Source organism: Pristis pectinata, chromosome 31 (genome assembly GCF_009764475.1).
Source record: "Pristis pectinata isolate sPriPec2 chromosome 31, sPriPec2.1.pri, whole genome shotgun sequence".
Taxonomy (NCBI): Eukaryota; Metazoa; Chordata; class Chondrichthyes; order Rhinopristiformes; family Pristidae; genus Pristis; species Pristis pectinata.
Window position 1 is genome coordinate 22138010 of NC_067435.1, and position 22425 is coordinate 22160434.

The 22425-nt window shown below is 49.7% G+C and overlaps 7 non-coding genes across 7 annotated transcripts; 2 read left to right on the forward strand and 5 right to left on the reverse strand.

The window, feature by feature from the left end:
- Nucleotides 1-3288: 3288 nt before the first annotated feature.
- On the reverse strand, nucleotides 3289-3360 carry trnad-guc (transfer RNA aspartic acid (anticodon GUC)). The gene has a single exon. It is a non-coding gene; the product is annotated as a tRNA-Asp (tRNA).
- A 496-nt stretch (nucleotides 3361-3856) lies between these two features.
- Nucleotides 3857-3928, forward strand: trnav-uac (transfer RNA valine (anticodon UAC)). The gene has a single exon. It is a non-coding gene; the product is annotated as a tRNA-Val (tRNA).
- A 1562-nt stretch (nucleotides 3929-5490) lies between these two features.
- Nucleotides 5491-5650, forward strand: LOC127585105 (U1 spliceosomal RNA). Its single transcript, XR_007958471.1, has one exon. It is a non-coding gene; the product is annotated as a U1 spliceosomal RNA (small nuclear RNA).
- A 539-nt stretch (nucleotides 5651-6189) lies between these two features.
- trnaa-ugc (transfer RNA alanine (anticodon UGC)) lies at nucleotides 6190-6261 on the reverse strand. The gene has a single exon. It is a non-coding gene; the product is annotated as a tRNA-Ala (tRNA).
- Nucleotides 6262-7018: 757 nt separating this feature from the next.
- Nucleotides 7019-7092, reverse strand: trnan-guu (transfer RNA asparagine (anticodon GUU)). Its single transcript has one exon. It is a non-coding gene; the product is annotated as a tRNA-Asn (tRNA).
- A 1260-nt stretch (nucleotides 7093-8352) lies between these two features.
- LOC127585107 (small nucleolar RNA U3) lies at nucleotides 8353-8578 on the reverse strand. The gene has a single exon (XR_007958473.1). It is a non-coding gene; the product is annotated as a small nucleolar RNA U3 (small nucleolar RNA).
- Nucleotides 8579-9456: 878 nt separating this feature from the next.
- LOC127585106 (small nucleolar RNA U3) lies at nucleotides 9457-9673 on the reverse strand. Its single transcript, XR_007958472.1, has one exon. It is a non-coding gene; the product is annotated as a small nucleolar RNA U3 (small nucleolar RNA).
- Between the last annotated feature and the right edge of the window lie 12752 nt (nucleotides 9674-22425).

The following is a 22425-nucleotide window of genomic DNA, read 5'->3' on the forward strand; positions in this document are numbered from 1 at the left end:
GCAGTTCTGGTTGCCCCATTACAGGAAGGATGTCGAGGCTTTAGAGGAGGTGCAGAGGAAGTTCGCCAGGATGCTGCCTGAATTAGAGACTACCAGCTATAAGGAGAGGTGGGACAAACTTGGATTGCTTTCTCTGGTATGTAGAAAACTGAGGGCAGGCTGACTGAGGTAAATAAAATTGAAAACTAGAGACAGGCTAGATAGTCGTTTTCCCAGGATGGAAAGGTCAAATACGAGACCACATGGATTTAAGGTAAGAAGGGGAAAGTTGAAAGGAGATTTATGTGGCAAGTTTTTTTTAAGAAACACACAGAGAGTGGTAGGTGCCATGATGGAAGTGACAAATACTGGAAGGAATGGCTTCAAGGTGAGATGGGGCAAAGATTGAAAGAGATTTACATGACAAGTTTTGACTCATATACACATAGGTGTGTGCGACGTGCTGCCAGGGACAGAGGTGGGAGCAGATCCAACAGCAACAGGAAGAGGCATTCATACAGGCCCATGAACAGGCAGGGACTGGGGGACACACACCACGAGCAGGCATATGTGCAGTTTAAATTGGCATCATGGTCGGCACACACATGGTGAAGCGAAGGAGCTGTTCCTGTGCTGTTCTTTTCTGTGTTCACTGCTGGGTCAGAGGCCCAGTGGGCAAAGGGTAAAAGGGGGATGGGAGGAAATATTTTAGTCCTACACTGAGTGTGGTTCTCATCTGGGGACTCACTGCCTGTAGGGGTGGTGGGAATACCAATCAGGGCGTTCAAAGGCGAATTAGACAGGTCCTTCATGGGGAATAACCTGCAGAGCTGGGGGAGAGAGAGGGGGGGATGGGACTGATGGGATTGTTGTACTGCGATCTGGCACAGACTCTATGGGTTGAATCGCCTTCTCCTGTCCCAGAACGATCCTGTGTCCAGTAATGGTCTGGAAAACACAGTGCGGTCCCCTGTGGATCTCCTGAAGTCCAGGGTGGACACAGTCAGTGTGTATAACAAGGACACACTTCTGTAAAAACTTAGGCACTGTATCCCAAGCACACTGAGCTGCTAGAGCACAGCACCAGCCAGTGAAGACACAGACCAGCACAACACGCAGCTCTCTAATACAGGGACAGAGATCTAACAAAACACAACACTGATGGCCCAGAGGTAGACAATCCCAGCATTGCACTATAACTCTGACCTATCAACTTCATAATCACTGTACTGTAAGGACACAGACCTGTACAACAGGCAGCACTGTACTGTACGGACACAGATTTATACAGCAGCCGGCAACATTATGCAAGGCTAGACATCATTACAACAGCCGGAACTGTACTGTAAGGACACAGATGTTTACAACATCTGGCACTGTACTGTAACTCTTCATGACTTTACCACAGCTAACATGCTACTGTAAAGGAATATAACTTTACAATCACCAGCATTGTACTGTTAGGGCACAGACCTTTACAACACCCAGCACCATTATGTAAGGGCACGGCCTTGAACTATACCCAGAAATGTACCGTAAGGACACAGACTTTAACAACAGTCAGCACCGTTATGTAAGCACACAGGAGTTGACAAAAACTGGAAAGGTACGGTAAGGACACAGACTTGGTCAGGACTCAGGGCTTTATCTGTCTTTGTGCATTGTAAGTCCTCCAGAACCTCCTCCACGGTCATGTGTCTTTCCTAAAGACACTTCTGTCCCGAGTTCCCTGCCATTCATGTCCTTTTCCTCAGTGAGTACGAATGAGAAACATGTGTTCAGGACCTCACCCATATCCTATGGTTCCACACATAGATCACCTTGTTGATCGTTAAGGAGCCCTGTTCACTCCAAATGTTTAACTGTTGTATTGTAAAAGTGTGGCTGGGTCTTGGGCTCAGTGTGGGACTGAATGTCTGCCGTCTGACACTGTGGAAGTGATGAGCTGTCGGTGTCTCTGTGCTCTGTAACTTACCTGGTGCGTGAGAGACGGAGTGGCTGATCTGTTCCTTGAGCCGCGGGAGGAGGGAACATCAGAGTTGATTAAAGTGTCTCCCTGTGGGAAGGAAAAGGAAACAGGATCATTGAGGGAGAGGTAAAAGGCAGACGGCTGAGTGAAGCGGCCGGTGCAGCCAGTGTCAGTGTGTGAGGCCGCTGCAGGGCTGCAGCTCTCAGCTTCTGCAGACCAGCAGAGGGCGGCAGCTCCGCACGAAGTGAGGGACACACACACACCGCCACATCCCGGCATGGATCCGGGAATGGGACTGCCCATCGAGCAGGGCGATTTACACAGCTCGCATTTCCACTCACCTCTCCCGTGGGACTCGCCGCTCAACCGGAGCCAAACAGCCGCTGTTAAAACTGTGCCCCCCCCCAACACTTCTCACCGGGAGTCTCCAACAGACGCTCTTTGTAAAACTGCCCCCACCCTGAATGTCCGGCTCTGTGTCCACTGCTCTCTGTCCAGTAACAACACACACGGGGAGACTGGAGCCAAACTGGGGACTTTCCCTCCTGGTCTGGGGAGAGGAAGAAGCAGTGACCGTCACCGGTAGCTCCTCCCCACTCCGCCTCCCCCGCCCTGCCCACCCCCAGCCCGGGAACAGCCTCTGCCTCCCCACTCACTCCATGTTCCGGGCCCACTCGCTGCTCCACTGCGCTTCTTCCCCCCAGCCGCCGCCTCCACTGCCTCGGGTCCGGACTCAGTGCCGATCCCTGAGCCCATCTGCGGAGCCGCTCCCAGAGCGATGCGCTGCTGGAAGGAAGCTGCTGTCAGCGCCCTGGTCCCGGGCCCGAGAGCTCTCCATTCCCGACTGCTTTAAACCCGCTCCCGCCGCTCGCTGAGGGAATGGCGCTCACAGGCGGAGCTGCAGCAGACGGCGCATGTGCTCTGCCGCCCGCTGTCAATCAGGGCCGGGGCGGGGCTACGCGGCGCATGCGCTCCAGTCCGCCTGACGTCACAGAGCGAAGCCCAGCCGGACCTTCCCCTGTTCACTTTGATCAGAGTCCGAGCGAAGGGTCCGGGGCTGGGGGAGGGACAGGGCGGCTTTACACCCGGGACCCGTCTACTTGAAAAACATGTCCACTTGGGATCGTTCTCTGCAAAGTGTTTCAGCTGTTCCTGAGACTGAACACAAAGTCCCTTCTCGGAAAACTCGCCCGTCCCGGGCTCACTGCAGACCGGCCTGTTCCACATTCCAGATATAATATGAACTGATAACTGCGACGTTAAACTCTTTGTCGCTTTTACATTTTATTGTTCAGAAATTCTCCGGTATTTCCGGTTAACTTTGAAAGCAAAAAAACCGTCTCCCCGTCGGGGAATTAAACCCCGGTCTCCCGCGTGACAGGCGGGGATACTAACCACTATACTAACGAGGAACCTACTGGAGTATGTAGATTCGCATGATCGCCTCGGTGTTTGTTTTTTGACTGTTAACCGGCATCTTTCAGACACCCACTTCTCAGTGGGTGACTGGAGGTGTCTCAAGATTGTCCAGCGATTCAGTCAGTGATAGTGTTCAAGGAATTGGCGGAAATGAGGCTCCCATTCGGGCCGAGCTGCGCGTGGTTGGAAAGGACATTTCTAATCACGATTGATTTTCCTCGTTGTGTGATGTATGAGGCAGGAAACGATTTTTAACTCTTCGACTGTCTCAGAGGTCGACTCTCACTTCAGTCCGATCCCAGGTGAATAATCATTGGGTGCTGTGTTGCTCCGGTCTGTTGGAGGGTGGCGACATCAACTGGATGGAACAGGGACTGCAGCAGAGTGAGAAATGACCCGTCAGAAAGCAGCTCAGGGATTGTTGATAGAGTCACGGATCAAACATCACTAGAGATGGTTCAGTACCCGAATTTCCTACAGCATCATGGAGCGATGGTGGTATAGTGGTGAGCATAGCCGCCTTACAAGCAGTTGACCCGGGTTCGATTCCCGGTCATCGCAGAGTTTTAATCTCCTCAGAATTCAACCCCTCGCAGAACACGAGGGGCTGAGTGGTTTACTCCTGCTCACTCGCGTACGGCTTCCTGACTTCATTGAGTTAGATCAGTGGGTGTAAGAGAGATCCCATCGCTGTTCCATTAATTATTGTTCACTGTGGGCAGGTCAGTGGATCAGGGAAGGAATTACCGTCCCTCATCTTTTCCCGGGGAATCGATGAACGGATCAGTGCAGCTCCTGTTCTCCCTCTATCCCAGATTCCCACAACAAAGGAGGACACATCCCAATTTGTCCCAGATGACGTGTTCACACTGAGTAACGTCAGTCTGTTCACCCCCCGCTCTCTGTCTGTGCTTACCCTGTGGGATCTCTCCCCTCACTCCCTCTCTGTTCCGGAAGGAAATTAACCCGTTCTTATCCGCTCACAGATGTAATACAGAGTCACAGGGACATGCAGCACACAAACAGGCCGTTCGGCCCATCATGTCCATGCAGACCATTAAGTACCCATCTGTACCAATCTCACCTACCAGCACTGAGTCTATTGCCTTCAGTGCCTTGGCGATTCAAGGTCTCGTCTGGATTCTTGTCAAACATCGCGACAGTCTCTGCCTCCGGCACCCACTCAGGGTGTGGGTTCCAGGTTCAACCATCCCCTTCGTGGGGAAGTTCTTCCTCTGATGCCCTCCGGTTACAGGCACGTCAGGTACGGGGAACTGTTTCCCACTATCTCCTCCCCTGATAATGTGAGATAACTGTCCGTGGTCCCGGTCACCCTTCTCGGCTCCATGGTAAACTGCCCCAGTGTATCCAGTTTCTGCATAACTGAAACGCTCCACCTCAGACATCATCCTGCTGATTACCGCCCCCACTCTCCCCCCCCCCCCCACCCCGCAGCCTCTCCTGTCCATTTAGGGCTTCCCTCACTCCCCATGCTCAATGTCTATGGCTGACCGGCCCGGATCTCTTTGTTTTGTTTCCCATCTTTGTGTCTGTGTGTAAGGAGTTCGGATTCTGTCTTCATTGGTAAATTTCTGTTTCCGACGAGGTAAATAGCTGCGGATGGTTTCGATTCATCGACCTCTGGGTTATGGGCCCAGCACGCTGCCGCTGCGCAACTCTGCTGTTGGTTAAATATTGTGTTATGTTGCTGCGCTGTGAATGTCCCGCCGTCACTTCGATCATTTTTATTTATCGTTTCTTTTCCCTCGCTGACTTCTCTTTCTTCCCTGAAATTTCCCTTCTGTCTCTCTTCCCCTGTCTTTCTGTCTTCCTTTCCTTGTTCCTTACTTCCTGCCCCATTCGGTTACTATCCCTGTGCTGTCTGTGCTCTCTCCCGGTCGGATACCTACTTCCCGACATTTCAGCAATGACTGTGTTTGACATGATTTCATTAACCCTGTTACTGCGGCTCTGCTGTCGGACATTCTGTTTATTTTCTCCTGTGTATGTTCCGTGTTCCGGATATAACAGTCGGCGAATTAACGGCGGCTCTAATTCCCAGAGAAACGCAGCCGGACCGGGCAGTGACAGGTGGGGAGTAGCGGGGTGTCGCAGGATCCAGTGTGCTGACCTGGCAGGGGAGTGACGGGGATCACAAGGCTGTTGTCCCGGGCTGAGGCTCGCCAACTGCACTCCGGATGTGCTGACGCCTGCTGTGTTCCAAATCTGGGACACACGACTGTAAAATGTGCGGTGGTGGGGACAGTGTTCGCACTCTCCCTGATCTTCAGTCAAACCTAGAATTATATTCGGCTTGTTCTGACCTTATCCCGCGTCCCTCCTTTGTCGCATATGGTAACGGAAACATTCAGCGTTCAGAACGGGACTGATTCAGCCGCCTGTCTCCTCAATTGTATCGCATCCGCCTCTCAAAATGACAGTTCAATCTCCTGATCTGCAGAACCTGTTGTCCGCTCAGACCACAGACCTGCGCCCTGCCCCGCCGAGGCTTTGTACCTGAGCTGAGAAGAGCGAGTTTCTGACTCTCCCTCATGGGACGGTTCAGTAACAGGCCGGCGGGTGGTTATCGCACACCTGCCCCGAGCCCAGCGCTTCACTCCAGCACAAAGCCACCGTTCGTCATTCTCGGGAATACTTTCTCCTTACCCCGTGTCCTCGTCAGTGAGGCTCAGATCCCGAAAATGAATCAATAAAAGGATGACACTGACCAAAGAGGGAGATGTCTGAAGATTGGCACTGGGGGCAGCATCGCGTTTCTCCAGGAATTTCCGCGCATTGTTCAAAATTCAAGATCACCAGCTTGGAGATGCCGGGGATTGAACCCGGGACCTCATACATGCAAAGCATGCGCTCTCTCACTGAGCTACATCCCCGATACAAGAAAGCAATTTTGGACAGACAAGAGATTGCAGATGCTGGAATATGTGGCAACGAAATATCCGCTGGAGGGATTTAGCGGCCGAACGGCATCTGTGGGGGGAAAGGAACTGTGGAAGTTTTAGGTGGAAACCCTGCATCAGAACTGACGTGGGGATTTGATGCGGTGATTTGACTGGAAAGTCGACAATTGCTTCCCCACACAGGAGCTGCTCGACCCGCTGCATTCCCGCAGCAGTGTGTGTTTGTTATGGTATCTTCAGAAGCAAGACCACCCCCTCCCTCACCCCAACACCACCCCACCCTACCCCCCTCCCGCGGCGGCCACCGTGTTTCTGCCGCTGGGCATAAATCATTGCCATTGAAACATAACTGATACCAAATGGCTGAGGCCATCCGGCCCCTTATGTCTGCTCCCCCGTTCAGTAAGTTCATGGCATATCATCCAAATTCACTCCTCTGTTCCATCATTTCACCTCCCTCTGGATAACGTCAGAAATTATTCAGACTCGCAGTGAATGATCAAAGCCCAGAAAACAAACAAATGAAGCACAACATTAGAACCAATAAGTTCGAGGGACGTTGCTTTATGAAACTCGCACATCCCAGTGAAAGGGAAGCGGGACATCCGGACACCCGGGCGTGAGCTCCCACTGAGCCCAGTGAGGTAGCAGCAGGGAGCGCCCACCTCCGGACAGCGCAGTGTTACCCAGCTGACACTGACACGCACAGCGAAAGCTGTCGGATCGCCAGCGTCCCTGGATGGGCTCGAACCACCAACCTTTCGGTTAACAGCTGGACGCGCTGACCGATTGCGCCACAGAGACACCCTGAAGAAAGCGGGAATAAATGTGCCGTTCCCGGGTTGGGAGGCGGTGACCAGAGACCGATGCTGGGACTCGGCTTTTCACAACCTGCATCAATGGTTTGGATCAGGGAGTCACGGACAATATAAAACAGAAAACGATGGAAACACTCAGCGGGTCGGGCAGCATCTGTGGAGATAGAAACATACGTAACGCTTCAGGTTCCCAGCTGAAGGGTCTTCGACCTAAACGGTTAACTCTTGTTTCTCTCTCCACAGTTGCTGCCCGACCTGCTGAGTGTTTAAACATTTTCTGTTCTTGCTTCAGATTTCCAGCATCTGCAGTTTGTTTGACTTTCATAGACAATATACCCAGGTTTGTTGATGACACAAAACCGGGTGTCAGTGCGGGTTGTGAAGAAGATGCGGAGAGGCTTCAAGGGGATATCGACAGGCGAAGGGAATGGGCGACCGTAGGGCGGATGGGAAGTAATGTGGACCATTGTGAGGTGCTTCAGAAACAGGATTTTATTTGATGGTGCGCGATCGAAAGGTGTCGGTGATCAAGCAGGAATGCAAACGGCACGTCGGTCTTTATTGCAGAGAGTTTTGGTATCGGAGCAAACACGTCTGACTGGAAGTATACAGGACCCTGGTGAGATGGGACCGTAATATTGGGACATATGAATCAGGAGCAGGAGTATACCACTCGGTCCCACTTTCAGCTCCTCCATTCCTTGAGACCACGGCTGATCTCACTGGACCCCGCCCCCGCCGGTGACCTTTCATCCCTTGCTGATTAACCATTTATCCACCTTTGCCTTTAAAATATTGACAGACTCTGCTTCTACCGCCCTTTGATGAAGGGAGATCCAAAGACTCCCGGCCTCCTGTGTACAAGTGCGGTCCCTACCTGAGAAATTCTACACCTGTGACCGAGGGAGTGCAGCAATGGTTTACCGGATCTGTCATGTAAGGAATGGCTCAGAAGCGTGGGTCAACACTCTCTGGAGTTCAGTGAGTGAGAGGTGATCTCATAGCTCCTCACACACTCTGGACCCACAGGTTCGGGATCAGAGCCAATGAATGAACCTTACAGATCAGTAATGAGGCCATTTGAATGTTTCCTGTCGGGAAGGAGCAGGATGGAGCGGTTGGAAAGCCGTGTTGGACCGGTCCTGATCAATACAGAGATCCATCTCCACGTCGAGAAATACAAGCAACTGACAGTTGGAATAATAAACAAACAACATTGTATCTGTTGTTAAATGACAGCAGGAAAACCAGTCAGAAAACGTTTTCTCCCTGTACCACCCCCTGTAAGGGGGAAGGGAGTAGTCCTCAATGTCTCTAAGTCTTTGTATAAAGCAACACGGACAGACCGTTTCCAACTCAGGAGAAAACGTTTCAACACCTCCTCGTGGTTGCAGACACCGACAGTTTTACTACACAATTTCTCTTCTCACCTGTTTTATTCATTATGTTATCCTCTTTACATTCATGGTCAATACATTCAGTAATGTTATCGTATTTTTTAGCAACCATAACACCATTGTACTCTGGTAGCCCCCTGAGGTGATTCAACATTTCAATGTTATCAAATCCACAGTCTGCAAAGAGATGAGTGACCGTCTCTTCCGAGGGCAGCGTACGTCGGGGATGATCTTTCCTCTGTACAGGACGGACCTGAGTGTGAGTGCCCCTCTCACCGGCAGCCATGTGAGGTCTTGGAGCTTGTTGGTGATTTCTGGCAAAAAGCCATTTTTCCAGATGTTTTGGGCAGTTTGCTCAGGGAACCACCAGATAGTATTCCTCAAGTCCCTGTCCCGCAGTGTCTGCTGGACGTTCCGTGCTGACCACTGCCTGATGGACGTGCTCAGAGGCGTTTGCTTGGAAGAACTCTTGCACAAAGGACAGGTAGTGCGGCAACGTCCAGCTGACTGGGACGTTGTACGGGAATGGGGCCAGAGCTATCCCAGGGTCAGGTAGATCCTCGGCACGTAGCGATACTTGGTGCCTATGGACTTTGGTTCTACACACAGCCTGATGCAGCCGTACACGAAGGAGGTCATCAAGATGAGGGCAGCTTCGGGTACACTTTTGTTGCCATTCTCTGGGGACTTGTACATCCTGAAGCGTCGGACTCGCTCAATCGTGGACTCCCAGATGAACTCGAAGACAGCTGGGGTGATTAGGGAAATGGAGAAACCGGGGTACGGGCCACCCCTGCGCCAAATACAGCACCCCTGAGAGGACATCACACCAAATAGATCCAGGAACGTCTTTCTCACTCAAAGTGTATTTAAATAATTAGGGTTACATAGAACATAAATAAAACATGACCGCAAAATGTATCACTTCTCTTTTTTTCCCAAAATAAACATCAATCACTCAGACAGCGTTTCCTCCCTCCACAACTCCCTCAGTGGGAGAAGGGAATGGTCATCAATGCTCACAAACAATTGTATAAAACAAAGCTTGCGGACTGCTTCGCACTCAGGTAAAAACGCCACAGCTCCTCCTCGTGGTTGCTGAGACCGAACTTTTTAGTACACGATTTCTCTATTTTTTAACAAAATAAACTTTATTCATAATAAAAGACAAACTATATACAATTATAAAACAGTTCAAGCCTTTACATTCTTGTACAGATTATTCATTGGTGTTACCTTTTTATATAAATACAGCACCGATGCCACACGTGTGGCTCCCTGGGGGGCTACCCGGTCCTGTATTTACAATATTTGAGGGTCTTTCTAGCCTGACCCCGCCCCTCCCTCTCCAGTGGCCGAAGAACCCTAAACTGTAGTCCTTCCCCACCGAGCCTTTGCGCTGGCTGCACCCAGCTTCAGTGCGTCCCTCAGCACGTACTCCTGCAGCCTGGAATGTGCCAGTCGGCAACATTTCCCGACAGACATCTCGCAGTGCTGGGAGACCAACAAGTTTCGGGCAGACCAAAGGGCGTCTTTCACCGAGTTGATGTCCGTCTCTGTGTGTGTCCCCGGGAACAGCCCGTAGATCAGAGAATCCTCCGTTACGCAGGGGCTGGGGATGAACCGTGACCAGGACCCTTGCATCTTTCGCCACACCGTCCTCGCAAACCCACAGCCCGCAAAGAGGTGGGCGACCGTCTCGTCCCCAGCGCACTCCTCCCGGGGGCAGCGCGCGCTGGGAGTGAGTTTCCGACCATGCAGGAAGGATCTGACTTGTTGCTTGTTGGTGAGTTCTGGCGATGAGGCATTCTGTCAGATGGTCTGAACAGTCTGCCTAGGGAACCACCCCACAGTATCCATTGAGTCCTTCTCCTGCAGTGCCTTCAGGATGTTCCGTGCTGACCACTGCCTGTTGGACTTGTGGTCAAAGGTGTTGGTCTGGAAGAACTTTTCCACGAAAGACAGGTAGTGCAGCAACGTTCAGCTGACTCGGGCGTTGTGTGGCCACGTGGCCAGGCCTATCCTTCGCAACAGCCGGGACAGGTAGAACCTCGGTACGTAGTGACACTTGGTGCCCACGTACTTGGGTTCCACACACAGCCTGATGCAGCCACCAACGAAGGCGGTCATCAGGATGAGGGCGACATTGTGGACACCTTTACCCTCGTTTCCAGGGACTTGTGCATGGCAACCCGTCGGACCCGCTCCATCTTGACTCCCCAGATGAACCGGAAGACAGCACGGGTGATTTCCAAGCCGGAAGAGCGAGGAACAGGCCACACCTGCGTCACGTACAGGAGCCCTGAGAACACCTAACACCTGGTGACAAAGTTCTTCCCAGTTATCGACAGGGAGCGCCGTTACCACAGTCCCAGTTTCTGCTTCACGTTCCCAATCCTCTCCCGCCATTTTTTATTGCACGTCTCGGCCCCTCCGAAGCAGATCCCCAGCACCTTCAGGTAGTCAGGCCTGAAGGTAAAGGGGACGTTGGATCGGTCGGGCCACTTGCCGAAGAGCATGGCCTCGCTCTTCGCGCGGTTGACTCTGGCCCCTGATGCCAACTCAAACTGGTCGCAGATGCTGATCAATCTGCGAACTGACCTTGGGTCCGAGCAGAAGACGGCAACGTCGTCCACGTACAGGGAGATTTTCACCTGGGTGCCCCCGCTGCCTGGAAACGTCACCCCTCTGATGCTCTCGTCCTTCCTGGAGGATTGGGCAAAGGGTTCTATGCAGCACACGAACAAGACAGGGGAAATATGGAAGCCATGCCTGAGCAGACTTAATGGGGAAGCTATCTGTTTTCTATCCATTGATTTGTACTGCGCTACAGATGTCTGTGTAGAGCAGTTGGATCCAATTCCTGATTCCCTCCCCAAAGCCCATTTTGGAGAACACATCCAACAAGTACATGTGTGATATCCTGTCGAAGGCCTTCACCTGGTCCAAGCTGACGAGGCAGGTGTTCGACCCTCTTTCCTGCATGTACGCAATTGTGTCCTTGAACAGCACGAGACTGTCAAATAACTTCCTACCAGGTACAGCACAGGTTTGGTCCGCGTGGATCACCTGTCCCAGAGCAGAATTGACCCTGTTGGAGATGGCCTTGGACAGGATCTTATAATCCACATTCAACAGTGAGATGGGTCTACAATTTCTGATGTCCTCCCTCTCCCCCTTCTGCTTGTAGATAAGGGTAATGGTGCCCTTCCTCATGGATCCTGACATGCTGCCAGGCAGGAACATAGCATTGTACGCTTCCAGCATGTCCGGGCCCATCCAGTCCCACAGAGACGAGTACAGCTTCACCGGTAAGCCGTCGCTTCCGGGAATTTTATTCGAATCAAGGGGACGGACGGAGCCTGTCAGCTCCTCCAGGGTCAGTGGTTGGTCCAGACTCTCCCGCTTGCTGTCATCTAAGACCTCCGTGATAGAGGAGAGGGTTCTGGGAGGCTGTGTGGTCTGTTGCTTTTTTTGTCGTCCAGACTGGCATAGAAGGATCTGCAGATCCTTAATATGTCCGTCTGCGATGATGTTACTGAGGGGTCCTCTTCCTTAAGACTGTGGATCACAGAGCTCCCCCTGTGCACCTTTTGGAGGAAGAAACGTGAGCACGTGTCATCCTGATCCACGGAGCGAACCCTGGATCGGAAGATAAGCTTGGAGGATTCGGAGCGTGGAGCTGGGCTTGCCGGCTCTTCGTCTCTCGGAGATCCCCCCTCGACTGCAGAAGGAGAAGTTTCTGCAGGTCTGTCTGAAGTTGGCACAGTTCCCTCTGACTCTGCCTTGCTTTATGGACCCCTCTGCGGCTGAAGAACCTCTTGATGTTCTCCTTTGTCGTTTTCCACCAGTGCACAGGGAAGTCAAAGAGGGGTTTAACGGTTTTCTAACCTGCGTAATCCCTCTTTAGTTCCTCAATGCTCTCTGGGGTCAGCAGCTTGAAATTCAACTTCCACGTCCCACTGCCTGCCTTGTAGGTGAGAGGAGGTCCGAAGGAGACGTTGGTCAGAGATGAACATCGTCGTGGCGTCGGTGGATCTTACCTTGATTAGTTCCTCTTTAATTCGATCTGGGACCAGACTGAGCCGTCCGAACTCGTCCAGGTGTGTTACGGCTGTGCTCCACCTGCAGGGGTGCTGAAGGCGCCGCGCAACTTGGCATCCTTTACCATCAAGAGTCCTGAGGTGCTGTCCAGTCTGCTGTCGGCCTTGCCGGATCGTCCAGCCGCTTCGATGATGCAGTTGAAGTCACCGGCCAGAGCGACCCGCCAGGACGCCGCCAGCAGCGATGGGAGCTGCTGCAGGACGGCCAGCCGCTCGCTCCGCACGGGTGAGGCGTACACGTTAATTATCCAGAACGGAGTGTTCCGGTATATCACATCTGCCACAAGGAGCCGTACCCTACCACCTCTCTGACCTCGGTTATTGAGAAGCTGCCCCCCCCCGCATCAGAATCCCCAGGCCGGAAGCGCGACAAACATTGCCCCACCCCCGACCACACCGACAGTGTGTGGGACCACCATAGCAACCACCTCTGATAGTTGCGGAGGTGAGGTAACCCGCACTCTCGCAAGGTCACATATGCCTTTACCTTGGCGAGGAAGTGTAAGGTGTTAACACATCGCGTGGTGCTCTTCACACTGCGGGAGGTTAGCGATGCCAGTTTTAGCTCCATGGCTCTTTTGGTGTTCAGTACCTATCACACAGTCCATTTTCATTTGCCCTGGGCCATCATGCCCACAACTTTTGTGAACTGCCTCACGGATTCCGGGCTCAGATATTGCGAGTGGTCTCCCCCTGGGTGTGGGGCCCCTTGTGGCGAGGCTGGTGGTGCCGCTGCGGGGGGGGGGTGATCCGTCTGTCCCTCTGTTCCTTTCACTGGTGGTCCAGTTTCTTTCCTCGCCTTGTGCTGGGTTGCATCGGATTCGGTGCTGCTCCCGGTCTCCCAGAGCTGGGGCGGCGACAAGCCTCTACTGGTCACAGTCTCTCGGAGCGGGGGGCGGCGGGCAGGGTAGTTCCCTTGCTTGTTCCTGTCTGTCGGTTCTCTTCCATGTTCTCCCTTACATTTTGCCGCTTCCTCTGCCTCCGTCGTCGGCTTCTGCTGTTGCCTTCAACCTCTGACCAAGAGAGGTTGCTGGCTTCCACCTGTTGCGTTATTCTTTTCTTTCTTTGAGTCATAGAGTAATAAAGCATGAAAACAACTGGTCCATGCTGACAGCATCCTCACTGCTAGTCCCAGTTGCCCGCATTCGGCCCATAACCCTCTAAGCCCCTCACCTCCATGTACCTATCCAAATACCTCTTAAATGTTGCCTCAACTACATCCTCTGTCACCTCATTCCAGGTACTTAGAACAACACAGGATGGGTCTTTGCCAGTTCCTCATCAGTCCCATTCCCTCTCTCCCTACATTTCCGTATCCCTGGTAATTGGATTATCATTGTCACATGTACCGAAGTACAGTGAAAAACTTTGTTTTACATGCCATCCATACAGATCATTTCACCACATCAGTACATCGAGGTTGTACAAGGGAAAAGCAATAACAGAATGCAGAGTAACGTGTTACAGTCCCTTACAGTTACACCTCTGCTAATTATTTTCTCTCACACATGCCAATCAACTCTCTTCTGATACTTTCTAGAAGTCTACACTGGAGGTAGTTCACAGCAGCCAGTTAATCTAACAACACATTGTAAGGATGTGGAGGAAAATGGGTAAAGCACATGGGGTCGTGGAGAGAAGGTGCAAACTCCATGCAGATGGTACCAGAGGTGAGGATCGAATGTAGGTCCTCGGAGCTGCAAGAGGGAAGCACTAACCGCTGCACCAGGTCGCCCATAATTTCTGGGAGTCATTTCCATCATCTGTTTAGACAGAACATTCCTGATAGTAAGTACTTTCAGCACAATTCTCCAGGAGCACCACTGACGGGGTGTGATCGTGTATTGGTTAGGCTCGCAGACTAATAGTCAGAATTGTGAATTGCTGCTTTAGATATGCAAGTTCAAGTTCCACCATGGCAGAGTAGAAACTTAATTTAAGTAGTTAAATACATTTTATTCAAAATAAGCTGGTCTCGTTAAGATTAGCTAATACACTACCCAACTGTTGTAAAATCATATCTAGTGCACTAATGTCTTTCAGGGAGGGAATCTGCTATCGTTAGCCCTATATAGGAATATGTACAGAGAAAATTAACAGGGGAAGGGGATTGGTCTGTGAGCTGGCAGAGACTCGATGGGCCAAAATGGTTGTCGGGAAACCAGGACACACTAAAGAGATTGACTCTTAACTGCCGCATCAGTTTGTGGGCAATTAGGGATGACAATACCATCCACATGAGTGAAATTAAAAAGGGCATTGATTTTAGAAACGTAGAAAAAGTACAGCACAGAAAACAGGCCATTCGGCCCTTCTAATCTGTGCCGAAACAATAGTCGGCTAGTCCCATTTACCTGCCTCCAGCCCATACCCCTCCAGACCTCTCTCGTCCATGTATCTATCCAATTTACTCTTAAAGTTAAGAGCGAGCCTATATTTACCACTTCAGATGGCAGCCCATTTCACACTCCCAACACTCTTTGAGTGAAGAAGTTCCCTCTAATGTTCCCCTTAAACCTTTCCAATTTCACCCTCAAGCCATGTCCTCTCGTACTTATTTCTCCTAATCTAGTTGGAAAGAGCCTACTTGCATTAACCCCGTCTATGCCCCTCATCATTTTATAAACTATCATATCTCGGCTCATTCTTCTCCGCTCCAAGGAATAAAGTCCTAACATGCTCAATCTTTCCTTATAACTCAACTCATGAAGACCCGGCAACATACCTGTAAATCTCCTCTGCACTCTTTCAATCTTACTGACATCCTTCCTGTAGTTCGGCGACCAGAACTGCACACAATATTCTAAATTTGGTCTCACCAATGACTTGTACAACATCACCAAAACATTCCAACTCCTATACTCAGTACTTTGCTTAATAAATGGCAGGATTACAAAAGCATTTTTTGAAACCCTGTCTACCTGTAACTCTACTTTCAAGAAATTATGTATCTGAACTCCCAGATCCATTTGTTCCTCCGCACTCCTCAGTGCCCTACCATTTACTGTGTATGTCCTCCCTTTCTTTGTCCTTCCAAAATGCAACACCTCACACTTGTCTGCATTAAATTGCATCTGCCATTTTCTGGACGATTTTTCCATTTGCAGATCCCTCTGCAACCTTTGAAAGCCTTCCTCACTGTCCACTACACCTCCATTCTTAGTGTCATCCGCAACTTTACTAATCCAAATTACCGCATTATCGTCTAGATTATTGATATTGTTACGGACTCAGTGAATGTCCATTTAAGAGAGAGATAAAGAGAGAGAGAGAGAGAGTGTGTGTGTGGCGTGCTTACGTCAATAGAAGATAAAGGACGTAATGACGTTGTTGAAGGGGTCAGAAGAAGAAGAGAGAGAGAAGGGAGAGAGACACCAGCCTGCTAGTGTTCTCTATCGATGGATGAGAAACAACAACTGTGTCTGCCACTGAAATCCATGTATGGAAATTGGAAGTAATCCGGTGGAGTTCACTTTGTTGCTGACCTGTAGAAGGAAACAGGTATTTGTGTGTGGACGACCACGATTCGGATGCTTTTCGGGGTGAGAAAGTCACTACCGAGTAAACACTGAAGAGTCGTTTGGGTTCCATCGTGGAACATTTGGATTTCGTATTTACTCTCACTATATTTCTCTACGTCTACGTCTTATCTTCAGACAACGGTGGTTGTTGAAGAAGCCCTTGCTCATGTTTCACCTTATGGAGTGCAGAACCATCCCTGAACTTGGAGTTTGGGACTTTGTCACACACACACGAAGAGTTTAGTTTTGGGGTTAACGTTCAAGGTTTAACATTTTTGAATTCTAACATACTAACATTTTTACTTTGATTTTACGTATTATCATAAGTAGTGATTAATAAAATATTTTTAACACTGAATCATGCTCAGTGTGTTTCTTTTGTTGCTGGTTCGTGACAATATATACAACAAACAACAATGGCCCCAACACAGATCCCTGAGGCACACCACTATTCACAGATCTCCAATCTGACAAACAACCATCCGCAACCACTCTCTGTCTTCTCCCACTCAGCCAATTTCGAATCCAGTTTACAACCTCTCCATGGATACCCATTGACTGAACCTTCTGAACTAATCTCCCATGTGGGACCTTGTCAAAGGCCTTACTAAAGTCCATGTAGACAACATCTACAACCTTACTTCCATCTACTTTCTTAGTGACCCCCTCATAAAACTCCACAAGATTCGTTAAACACGATCTACCACACAGAAAGCCATGCTGACTATCCTTAATCAACCCTGAGCTGTCAAAATACTTAAATGTCCTATCTCTCACAACACCTTCCAATAATTTACCCACTACTGATGTCAGGCTCACTGGCCTGTAATTACGCGGTTTAGTCTTCGAGCCTTTCTTAAACAATGGAACAACGTGAGCTATCCTCCAGTTCTCTGACACCGCACCCGTGGCTAAGGAGATTTTAAATATATCTGCCAGGACCTCTGCTATTTCTACACTAGTCTCTCTCTCAAGGTCCGAGGGAATATCTTGTCAGGCCCTGGGGATTTATCTACCTTTACTCGCTGTAAAGCATAAAGTACCTCCTCCTTTTTAATCTCTATATGTTCCATGACTCTAGTGCTTGTTTCCCTTCCTTCTATGTCCACGATGCCAGTATCCTGAGTAAATACTGATGCAAAAAACTGTTTAATACCTCCCCATCTCCTGAGGTCCATGCATATACGACCACTCTGATCTTCTAGGGGACCAATTCTGTCTCTTACTATCCTTTTGCTCTTAATATACCTGCAGAAACCATTTGGGTTTACGTCAAAGCAGCCTCATGTTTTCTTTTTGCCTCCTTGATTTCCTTTTCCAGTATTTCCTTACATTTCCTATACTCTTCAAGTACCTCATCCATTCCTGGTTGCCTATACCTGCTATACACCTCTCTTTTTCTTAACCAGCTCACCAATATCCCCCGAAAACCAAGGTTCCCTATGTTTGTTACCCTTGCGTTTAATCCTGACGGGAACATACAAACACTGAACTCTCAAAATTTCATCTTTGAAGGATTTCCATTTACTGATCACATCCTTGCCAGAAAATAACATCCCAATCCACCCTACCTAGATCCTTTCTCATTTCCACAAAATTGGCCTTTCTCCAATTTAGAAAGTCCACTCGAGGACCAGAACTATCCTTATCCATAATTACCTTGAAACCAATTGCATTATGGTCACAGGACCCAAAATGCTCACCTACACATACTTCTGTCACCTGACCTGCCTGTTTCCCTAATAGGAGATCAAGTATTGCATTCTCTCTCGTTGGTACCTCTATATATTGATTTAGATAACTTTCCTGAACACATTTGACAAATTGCAAGCCATCCAACCCTTTCGCAATGTGGGAGTCACAGTCAATATGTGGATAGTTAAAATCCCCAACTGTTACAACTTTCCGTTTCTTACATTGGTCTGCTATCTCTCTACAGAGTTGTTCCTCCAATCCTCTCTGATTATTGGGCGGTCTATAATACAACCCTATTAGTGTGGCCACACCTTTCCTGTTCCTCAGCTCCATCCATATGTCCTCTGTAGACGAGCCCTCCGGGTTGTCCTGTCTACGCACAACCGTGATCTGTTCCCTAACCAGTAATGCCACTCCTCCCCCTTTCATCCCTCCCCCTATATCACGTCTGAAACAACGGAAGCCCGGAACATTAAGCTGCCAGTCCTGCCCCTCCTTCAACCATGTCTCACTAACAGCAATAACATTGTAATCCCACGTGCCAATCCAAGCCCTAAACTCGTCCGCTTTACCTACAATACTCCTTCCATTGAAATAGATGCACCTGAGAACATTACTCTCATGTACAAACCTTTGATTTCTGTCCAAACCTGCAGACCTCGCACGATCATTTTCCTCCTCACTTTCTTCTCTAACACTCTGGTTCCCCTCACCCTTAAAATCTAGTTCAAACCCACCAAAGCAGCACTAGCAAACCTGCCCACAAGTATGTTAGTCCCCTTCCAGTTCAGGTGTAAACCGTCCTTTTGGAACAAATCCCACCTTCCCTGGAACAAAGCCCAATTATCCAGAAACCTGAAGCCCTCCATCCTGCACCAAACTCCTTAGCCATGTATTTAGCTGCATGATCCTCCTATTTATAGCCTCACTAGCACGTGACACTGGTAACAATCCTGAGATTGCAACCTTGGAGGTCCTGTCCTTTAACTTTGCACCTAATTTTTTTAAACTCTCCTGCTCCTTCTTCCTATCCACGTCATTGGCCCCAACATAGACCACGGCATCTGGCTGCTTAGCCTTCCTCCTGAGAATATCGAGAACTCGATCTGAGATATCATGGACCCTGGCACCAGGGAGGCAACAGACCATCCGCATTCTCGATCTCTCCCACAGAATCTCCTATCTGTCCCCCTAACTATTGAATCCCCTATCACTACTTCTCTCCTCTTTACCCTCCCTCCTAGCTGAGATGAGGGTCCCGCCTCGGTGCCAGAGACTCGACCACTACAACTTGTCCCTGGTAGGTCGTCCCCAACAGCAGTATTCAGAACGGTATATTTGTTGTTAATGGGAATCGCCACAGGGGTGCTCTGCTCCTTCTGTCTAATCCCCTTCCCTTTCCTAACTGTCACCCCGCTACCTGCCTCCTGACTTTCAGGTGTAACTATCTCCCTGAAACTCCTACCTATGTCTGCCTCTACCTCCCGAATGATCCGAAGTTCATCCACTCACACACTGGCTGCTCCTATTAGTTACCCCTCCTGATATTCTACTTAAACATTTATCGCAGATAACAGGTAACCGTACCTTTGCCTACCTACCAGCTACTCACCTGCCTTACCCCTTTTCGCCGAAGCCCCTTGAGACAAAGCTCAGAACACTCTGCTCCAACTCACTACGCTGCCCGCTCCAACGCTGCCCGCTGTATCGGCAGTTGGCTTTTAAAACTGCCCGCGCAGCCCAGCCCCCACTCGACCACTAAAAACGTTTAAAAGGCTTATAAAAAATAAAAAGTACTAACCCTAATAAATTCTAACCCTATTAAAAACTAAGCCTTATACTTTAAACTTAAAAAAAGAATAACTTTTCCGTTGCCTCTGCCCCCTTCTTCCAGTGCCCGTTCTCTCTTGGATGGTGTCTTTTGCGCTTTCTTCCTCTTCACCACATGCTATTCCCTTTCTTGTCCCTCCCCCAGTCCCGCTTCCTCTTCGATTGACTTGCGGAGGGTGCTGGGAGTTCATGGCTGGGGGTTGGGAACTCGAGGCGGTCGGGCTGTCCTCACCCCCCTCCCCCACGTCTCGGTTTCATCTGGGACCACTGTGCTGGTGGGGGGGGGGGGTGGTGGTGGTGTATGTGTTCTTCGGGGTGTTGTGGTGCTGGCACCCCCTCTTATTGCCTGTGCGTTGGTACAGGCCCGTTTTGGGCAGGCCGTGTAGAGGTGGCCTGCTTCCCCGCACAGGTTGCAACGTTTGCTTTCCCGACAGTCCTTTTTGCAGTTCTTGCAGTGACAGCGCTGCACTGGGCCGCCACCTGTCCCGGTTTGTTGCAGTTGCGACACACGCTGGGTTGTCCCGTGTACACCACGTATCGCCGGTTCCCTCCGATAGCAAACGCTGAGGGGGGGGGGGGGGTGGATAATGGATCCATTTCCGTAAACTCTTAAATTGACCTTCACCTGGTGCTTCCTGTTACAGATCCAAAACAGGTCCTTGATGTGGACGCAGCTTCCCTTTCCCTCGACGTATCCAGCCAGGAAGGTGAGAATATCCACCACGGGCACATGTGGGTTAAACATGTGCACCGTTACCACACGTTCGTTCTGGGTGGGGAGGGAGAAGAGTGGCTGCTCCTTCAGCAGTGACAGCGGAGCTTCGTTCCCCTACTCCCGAAAGTCCAACAGCAGCTTCTGCCATCCCGCCCGGTGCATCGAAGTACCTGTTACCCGTGAAGTCCTGGAGGCAGTAGATGTCTTTCACCTCAAACTTGCACGTATCCAACAATACCACTGATGAGGAGGTCCCTTGTGAAAGGGTTTCCATCGCTGAGGTCCTTCACCGTCACTCTGACGGTATTACGGATCCCTCCTCCCGATGTGTCGTCGCTGCTGCCATCCTGATGTGGTTGCCGAACAGAGGAGTTAGACTGGTTTCCCAATCAGCATTAGGATCCTCCTCTGTGTCACCTGGTTAAGCTCTCATCAGGCGGCTGCTTGATCGCGAATAGTCTTCGACATCTTCCCTTCAATGTCGGTGTCTGCAGAGATCTGCCACGATCCACCACAAGTCCGTCCTAGGAAAACCGCCTTTCTGATCTGTAAAAGGCGAAAGATTTATACGATCTGAAGAGAAACGAGAGTATTTCTCTGATCACAAACTATAGAAATGATCTTTAAAAATTATAGTGTTACCTCTCACCTCCCGCTGCGCAGCTCTCCATCCGCAACAAAATACCTTTAACATACAGTGGGTCGCGACACTTTCCTCGGCTATTCACAGAGCCCAAAAAGGAATGGAATATGTTATAACAATAATCTGCTTTCATCTTTTCTGAACGAGTTAATAGGGAGAAAATCGTAATTTTTGCTGTGTAAAATTACACAGAATGCACGAATATTTGCATAAATTGGGAACCAACTCCAACAACCGATCTGCTCCTAGAGCAGAAAGTATTACAGTACATTCGTGGAATTAAATATTTTTCAACAGACACGGAAAGCAAGAGACAAGCGCTCTCTCATTTGCTCACGTACAGAGACAGTTAAATAAATAAATTCTCCTTGCTCCTGTTGGGAGGAAGTTGCTCCAATCTCCAGCCAGGGACATCTACTGGGTAAAGCTGGTATTGCAGCAACAACTTTTCCCCGAGTAATAATATACTTTATATACAGTACACTCATCGGGACAGTTTTTTCAGGTTAATTATACCACCAATTCAAAACCTTCTCTGTCAGTGTGTTAACCGCCCTCTCCTGTTCCCTGTTTAAAACAATACACCTACAAAGTGTTTGAGACGCTATTACACAGGGCCCAGAAATTTTCCCGAGCAGACTGTTGGTTATTTGGAAGAATGTTTCATGTTAGAATAAAGGAGCCAATGTAATCAAGGAGCCCTTGCACCCCGATATTTCTCTCCTCTGTTCTCTCCCTCGGGTAGATGATACAAAAGCCTGAGAGCATGTTGCTCCAGACTCGTGCAGCTTCTATCTCGCTGTTGTCAGACGCTTGGACGGATATCTCATACCGTAAAGATGCATTCTTGATATTCCAATCTACCTCGTTGTTGTGTGATGGATATTCACTTTCCAGGTCCCGAGTGGTTAATTGTTTAGCTCAGCTATTTAACACAGCAGCAGAAACCGCAGAAACGGTTTATTGCTATCCTGAGCTTTTCAGTACAGCAGCACGACCTGTCCAGAGGTCAAGAAGTGGTTACTCATTCAGCTAAAATCCGTTATGAAAAAAAAAAGCAGATATTGTCCAAGGGTCAAGATGTTTATTGTTAAATTTTAACTGGTATTATTTAACCATCTTCTTGAAACAACACTATCCAGGCTCAGAACGCCTTTTGTTGACTTTGCAACCTGCTCAGAAGAAACAGCATTGTCCATGTCAAACTAAAGCTTCAGCCATCTGACCTGACTAATGTAGTTGTGTAAATATCACATTCAGATGAGGTCTCACGAGATGACTGACGAAACAAAACAGTAGAAATGTTGGGGGAATGACAGAGAGAACTGGGGTTACAGAAGGAAAAGCTAGAATTCACTCCTCAGTGCTTGGGTTTTGCGACGGAGGACTTGTTTGTCTGCAACTTGTTGGTATGA